Source organism: Podarcis cretensis (genome assembly GCF_951804945.1).
Source record: "Podarcis cretensis genome assembly, chromosome: 4".
In the NCBI taxonomy this organism is placed as follows: domain Eukaryota; kingdom Metazoa; phylum Chordata; class Lepidosauria; order Squamata; family Lacertidae; genus Podarcis; species Podarcis cretensis.
The window spans coordinates 47,846,756-47,854,963 of record NC_137173.1 but is presented as its reverse complement, the minus strand read 5'-3'; positions in this window follow the sequence as shown (position 1 = coordinate 47,854,963).

The window sequence follows — 8,208 nt, the reverse complement described above, 5'->3', positions numbered from 1 at the left end:
AACTTCACATTATTTCACCTGTTCATTTCCTGTGGCTTGTACTGATTGTGCACCACTGGGATATTTATTTAGCCCTGTTCATGTATACTTGGAAGCTGTGGAGAAGCCAAGGGGCTGCCTGTACCCAACTTCCTTACCCAAATCAGCTCTACCCTGATCTTATACAGAGGTGGAAGGTATGAAAAGTGATTCTTTGAACATTGAGTTAGAGACCTCTCCATTGCTGGAAACCCTGAAATATCAGAATATCTGATTGCAGAAGATTTGAAGGGCTTTCTGTTGAATGCACACAAAAAATCCGCTTTCAGACTAACCCTTCAGGAGTAGAGCTGAAGAGGTCAGACAGAGATGCTTATGTTGAGGTTGGTGTGCATAGTCCCATGTCCTTCCACACTTTTGTCTTCTATTCTGTTCAAAATCTGTGGCCTGGAGTGGCCTGTTCATATATTTTCATGGTAGAGCTAACAGTGATCGAGACCAGTCCTGTTATCTGGCTATATTATTCAATGAAACCTCCCAAAGAATTGAAAGTTCAAGTGTGCTGCAGTAAGGTATGTCCTTTCCAGTGGTGGGCAACTGGCTGCAATCCTGCACTCACCTGCTTGGGAGTAAGTCCCATAGGACTTAATGAGGCTTACTTCTGAGTAGACATGTATAAGAGTTTCCTGACTAGCAATCAGCTACAGTTAAAATAAGCCTTAATAGAAAACCAATCAGTACAGCAGTCACCCACGTTTATCTTTCAGATTTCTCAAGGTAAAACAGTAATTTTAATCACTTGCTCATGGTGCATTGAAGTTTCTTTTTTTTAAAAAAAAAGCTTGGTTTTTTACTTCTACTCTTTGAAGTGAATTGTTATTAAATTTGGTTATTAAAAGTTGGTGCCTTATAAAAAGTGAAAGATTTACAAAATATCAAACAAGAGCCAGGAGTCTAATCATTAAAATCATTTCTCCTTGCACTCAAGTGTTAAAATTGCCAGGGCAAGTGATTGCAGACACTTCCATTAAGAATTCATAAGGAGTCCTTTTTAATAAACATGGCTGAATTAAACAGGCAATATCAAATAAATCGTAAATTACATCTGATTTGGTTAGTTTCTTTAGTCTTTCTAGGCCAGGTAAAAATCTTCTTTTTTTTTTAATAGAAAAATCAAAAGAATGTTTATATCAAAGAACAGAAGGAGAGAGAAAATCAGAAGCATAGGTCTCAATTGAAGAACAAAGAAACCCAGCTGCTTGAGATTATAAGGGGTTACTCCTAAATTCCTATGACAGGTGGAGCACTGATATTTTTTTTAAAAAAATACAGGAGCATGCTAAGCTAGTTGGAAATCTAAATCATATTTAATCATTTTCTGTCTATTAGTTTCATAAAAATATAAGGCAAGGGCCATGTGGCTTTATATATTTATATTTATATTTATCTATACCCCAATTTTCGTCCAAGGAATTCAAGGTGGCATGCATGATTTCCCCCTTACCATTTTAACCTCACAACAACCCTGTAAAGTAGGTTAGGCTGAAAGAGGGCAATTGGCTGAAGGTCACCCAGTCAGTCATGCCTGAGTGGGAATTTGAACTCTGGTCTGCCAGGTCCTAGTCCAATGTTCTATTCACTACACTGGCTCTCAAACACATGATTTAATGTTGCAGTGCATGCATTTTAAAAAATGCAGATATAAGCTGGGGTAGGGGGCAGATTAGCATTAAGGCAGCAATGGGTAGAGAAGGGGAATTTAACCCTTTACCCCACCACAGTCTTGCTGAAGGTCTCTCCCCTCATGGTCTTGATGAAAATTATTCTCCCTCCAGCTGCTATTTGCATCAGGAATGAAGATCTCATTGGCAAACATTGGTTAAATTCTTCCTTGACACTTGCAGTAGTCCAGGTCTTGATCAGTGTCTCTAGCTATGTTAACTGCAGTTTTAAAAATATACATGTGATATTAAGTCATATATTTAATGCCACATTAACTCTTACATACATTCCAAAGAAGACATAAGCAGATCATTTCACACAACTTGGGCAACTACTAAGGATGTCACATATTAGAAGTAGGACAATCAAACTTTCTGGGTGGAAAGAACCTAGATAGTGATCCTAAATTTGGTCCCTATTGGGGGAGATACTCTCTAAGATACATTGGTCCCAGGTCATAAAGTGAGGTTAAATGTAAGGACCATCATTTTAAATTGAGCTGGAAGCTTATTGGTATGCAGTGCACAAGCAGAAGAGAAACATCATCACTGCATGGCTGATCTGGTCCTATTTACACAACTACAGTATTCAGATTAAAAATAAATCTGACTCTAATGTTAATAGGTTCAGTTTTCCTGAAACGAAAGGTCATTCAAGACCCAAATTGAGAAGAATCAAGCAGTGCAATTTTTCACAGAAATAAGTTCCAGCAAGTCCAATGGGCTGATCCCCAGGTAAATGTGAGATGGCAATCCTATGGACTTAATTTTGAGTAAACATGCATAGGGTTGCAGACAGGGTGGTCTCTTCCTCAAGGTTCTGTGAAGGGTTCTGCTATCCCCTTTCATTTAAGTGGAAAAGGCAAATGGTTACATGCAGAGATAACGGAGCATAATCTGCTTTTGGAGTGGGGTTCTCTTGGCTCCTCCCTCCAATCCATCTCTCTGCCCCCCCCCCAAAGGTGCTCCCATGGGTTGAAGAACTCTCTGGAATGGTGACAAGAAAGGGCAAAAATGGCTGCAGCAAGGTGGGGAATGGGACAATCCAGCTGTGAGACTTGAAGGTTCACCTGTGAGGAAGTTTCTTTAGCTCCTGCAACTTTTCCACGAAACTACTGAAAGTGGAATTGAACAATTACTACTGTTGTTCTGTACATAGCACTATAAACTTCAGTTAATGCATCGTAACCATAAATTATAAGAAATGCTTAGCTGTTAACATAATGAATCAACACAGTGTTGCCAAGGGTAGTTTATCACAAGGTTTAACTGTGAGTAGCACCCTTGCCTTTGAGCTCTGACAAAGATTTAAATATTGGAAAACAAACAATCAATTCTGCTGCAGTGTGATTTATTTATTTATTTTTGCAGGAAACATTAGCACTTGAACTGCTTTTAATTAAAGATGTGTATTTTCTTCTTTGGTCCTTTCTTTGTTGATTCAAAGCATTACAGTCCTTTTCTTCAGAAGCTGATCTGGCAAAACGTGAAAATTATAGAGACTGTATGAGGGTGATAGAGTGTTCCTATTCACACAGGATGCATATAAAATGTTTGCATGTTTGTTTAAAAGATTTCTATGCCACTCTGCATTGTGGATATCAGTTCCATATATGATTAATCAATAAATACTTACTTTCAACATAACATAAATATAAATAACATACAATACTGGCAGATGTAATATCAGAAAAAATGCAACAAGTTGCAGGGAAAATAGAAGATATGATGGGAAACTATATCTGCTTTTAAAAACCAATATAATTGGGTGTGAGAAGGAAGCTAATAGTTGGCCAATCCAGATACTTGTTTCATAGATTTGTAGAGTTGGAAAGGACCCTGAGGATCATCTATTCTAGTCCATCCCCCCTGCAATGCAGGAATATGCAGCTGTCCCATACAGGGATTGAACCTGCAACCTTGGCATTATCAGCACCTTCTTCTTCTTTGGGAATCACTTGTAGCCGAGTAAGATTGTTTTCCAGAAACACAGTTTTAACAATGAGTCCATAAGTGACTGTGGAGGCCAATTCTGGAACCACACATCCTTTCACAGTGGGGACATTGGTTTCCGGGCAGGAGTTGATCAAGGTGTGGATTTGCCAAACATGCCTTCCTCTTAGCACATTTCTCCCTTGCGTCTTGAGTTATCAGCACCACACTCTAACCAAGTGAGCTATCCAAGCTCACTGCAATGCAAAGCAGATTGGGATCTATGAGAAGAGCCCCTTATGTAAATAGGACCAGCCCCCACTTATCAGGGTGCAATCATGGGTCTACAACTGTTTTTGGCATCTTCAGGTTCTTTTCATTCACACCACCTGATAAGGCAGCTACATTTGCTTATACAAAATGTCCCTGTGGCAACCCTGATTCATATCTCAAGCACCTCAAAGCTAAGACACTGCTATATAGCCTATTCCTGTTGTGGTAAAGACAGCCTGCAGATACCAGGTAACATAGAAGCAGGCTAAGCCTGTGGAGGTATTTAGCAGTAAATGGAAAGCTGCTGCTAACAAGTCATCAGCTGCTGATGGTAAATAGGAAAGTAGCTAAGGAACAAAACAGTAAGTGACAAGGTGGTACAGTGTCTTATGGCTATAACAGCTGCAATTTTAAAGATACCTATTGGCAATCTTCCCACTCAAATATTGCAATGCTCCAGTTGTGTACACTGGGGTTGATCAGATTGGCCATTGTGGGGGGAAGTTCTCCAGTCAAACGTGACACATTTCTACTAGACGAAGCAAATACAAACTTGCCAGTTTCCAAATTAAAACTAGGCAAAATCTTGCACTTTAATGAGTGGAAGGTCTTCAGAGTTTCAGCAATATAATATTAAAACTTTCACACAATTGCACAATGCCCAACTTATTTACAGCAACTCTTTGAAGTGTAAATTGTATGTTTTCCCCTAAACAATTAGAGCAAAGAACGGGAAACAATAATTCACACTACAGGCAAAAATAGAAAGACGACCACTATTTGTCACAAGAAAAAAGGGTTTTTAATTTGCATGTTTCACCCACGTGGTGAGGTGTAAATGAATTATATTTTTTATCCAGATGGGTATGTAAATTTCCCTGGAGCTTTGTTATAGCACAACTACTGTACAAGTACAGTATAAGCAAAAAAGCAGCCTGTTTCAAGGTCATTTTCCATGTTGTGAATTTACTAAGATTTATTTTAGTTTGTCACATCTTCCTGTTTCAAAGCTTATTGAACTCAGTGTGGTAATAATTCCAATAGCTTCAACAGGCTTTGGAACAAACTGATATACTTCAGCGTTTCAGTGTTCTTACCACAGAATTTAATACAATTATTGACTGGCTAAGAGACAAACTTAATTTCTAAAAGACAGCAGTGGTGGGGCTAAAACCTGCTGAATAGTGAAGCCCTTTAACCTGGGAAATACTATAATTTTAATTGTGTGGGAACTAAATGTAGGCCTTTTTATTTTCTTTCGTATTGGCAATAGGATATTTTGTGGAATGCTCTCCCCAGAGAGGCTTGCCTGGCAGCATCGTTACAGATATTTAGACACCAGGCAAAAACATTCCTCTTTACCCAGGCCTGTGGCTATTAAATAATCTATGGCCTGTTGTAGCACCCTGCTTGTGGTTAACGCTTAGCTGGAATGAAATATTCAACGCAGCAATAGAGAAATTAAAATAATAATTTATTTGTCAGACAAATAAATATGAGGCACAGTGGTATATGGTTACCAAGCTCTGGCCTGGCCTCCTGCCATTCTGGCCAGCACTTATATTTCCTTAATCCAGCCCCCTTGCTCCTCCTGTGGCTGCCTCTGTCCAATCAGCCTGGTTGAAATTCCTATTGGCTGTTTGCTAGAACCAATCACAAAAGATACACCCATTTCCTTTTGCCCTTTTATGGGAAATAAAAGCTATATTTATAATTGGCAAACAAGTAGCCATTAACCTCTACAAGGCACCTTAATTACCAAATCACCTTTGCCCCCTTAATTCTAAAATAGAGCAGATGGCTAAAACAGATGGTGGCTAATTCTATTTTAAACAGGTATCAAAGATCTTTTGTACGCATCATCAATGAAAGATCTCCTTCATTGGAGGTTCCTTTAAACAAAAACCTGACAACCATCTGTCTAGAGTGCTCTGATGGTGTTTTCCTGGTTGGCAAGGAGGGGCTAGGCTGGTGGCTGATGGCCCCTGTGATCTCCTCCAACTATATGAAATAAGAATCTAGCATAAGGATTTAACATTTCTTAGCTTCTAATTCCTTTGCATAATTACATTTAAGCCAATATATTTTTAATACATAATATATATAATTTTTTATAAGCAAAGACGTTTTCGAAGTAAGAAAAAACTTAAAAACACTTTCTTTCCCTATTTCCATTAGCTCTTGCCCTTAGGAAAATGTGGCTCAAGTCTCTAATGGGAGGCACAATAATTCTTACTATTTACCAACTTAATTGTAGCTTAATTGTACTCTGCAATATGCAAGGTCAGTGACCTCGCTCAGCCTTTTATGACCGCAATAAACCAGAGGGCCTCTCTGGCGAAGAGGATGAACATCTGCCAATATCTTAGCAAGCCTAGTTTCTGCCTGGCATGAATCATTTGTGAATTTGAACTCATTTTTAAGATACAACCTTGATCAAAAAATATAAGCTTGATAAAAATGCAGGCTTATGATTAGATGCCTCACTGTGAAAGTGGGGGGAGAGGACTGTTATTATGATTATTTTACGATTCGGCTGTCTGTCAGTATACCTTTTACTATGCTTTTATTTTGTTTTCATCACTGATGTTTATTAATGTGTTTCGAACATTGTACACTGCCCTGAGATCTTTTGATGAAGGGCAGTATATAAATTGAAATAATAATAACAACAATAATAATTCCAGCAGAAGAAAACAAATAAGGTCAATGCACAATTGAACTGCAGACCCACCTTATAGCTATTTAAAAGCCTCAAATTTCAAAAGGCAATTGCATACCAAAAATTGCGTGCATACAATTGCAAAATGCATGGACTACTTTTTATATATTTGCAAGGAACAAAAATTCACTTAAACTATTTCCCAACACTCTTGTCTTTTATCACCTAGCACAACTTTCTTTTTCTTTTTTGCAGAGGAAGGATCTGCAACTGCACATGTCCCACTGAACAGCTGATGGTTGGGAGGGCCCCCAGAAGGCCAGATGAAACCTGGCTCTAGTTCACATCCAGTGTGGGAGTTTACCACTCCTGATTTATCAGAAAAACTCATCTTTCAATTTTCCTGCTATCTGTACCATCTGAAAAGTGAATGGTTTCCTTAAAAAAACCAATTGTCATCACTATCCTATTCGGTCTTCCTTCCACCCTGAACAATAACCTCTTTCTCTTCTCAAATTCCTGAAATAGCTTTGGAAGAAAACAAAGCATTCAGGTGGGAGTTAAGCTTCCCAGGGCATGATCCATTCTATGGTCTAGCACTTCCATGACAGATGACAAGGATATACTGTGCCCAGGATGTAAATAATATCTTCTCTCTCTTGGGTATCATCCATGAGAGCCAGCTGCCAACCATTCTTCTTTCAGGTAATCAGCTCAGACATGCCATGTCACACCAAAGGTAGCAGAAAATTGCAAACATAGCATGCACCACATGGAGAAACTGTGCCATTAGTCCATCCATCATGGAACACCACACTCACTGACGTCTGTCATCAGTTCCATCACATACAATTCTGTGCACTGGATTATAGTTCTCTTAAGCAAATTTATGTTTCATTCCACACATTAATCACAGGAAGCTGACTTATACCAGTAATTCACCTGTTGTGATCCACTCTGATAGGCAGCAGCTCTCCAGGGTCTCCGGCAGAAGTCTTTTCATCATCTGCTACCAGATACTTAAAAAAGAAGAAGTGAAGATGCCAAGAACTGAATGTTGGACCTTCTGCACTAAAAGCATGCACTCTCTCTCTCACTGAGCTCCAGTCCCTCCTTAGTCATGAAACAGTAAGGACAGAATGTTTGGCTTTATTACAAAAATAGGTTGGGACCATGGACATAGCAAGGATTTATTCTAGGGGGAGCAGGCTTTATGTTGTGGGGGAAAGTACCAAGTTATCTGTGATATAATTGGTCAGTTAGTTAAGTATTTTCATTTATTTACTTGATGGGGGGGGGGCTATGCCCATAGTTGGGAATGCTCCAGATGTCTTTTTTATAGCACATTCATGATTATTTGTGCTCATTATGCTATTGGGATGATCATGCTGTTTGCACCAGCAAAGTTAAGAACAGAAGAATGTAAGGGAAACCTGCTGGATCAGGCCAATGGCCCATCTAGTCCAGCATCCTGGACCAATCAGATGCAAAGCAGGACTGAAACACAAGAGCATTTTCCCTTCTTGTGGTTTCCAGCAACTGGTATTCAGAAGCATTTCTGTGTCTGACCATGAAGGCAGAGCATCTCCATCATGGCTACTAGCCATAGATAGCCATGTCCTCCATGAATTTGTCTAATTC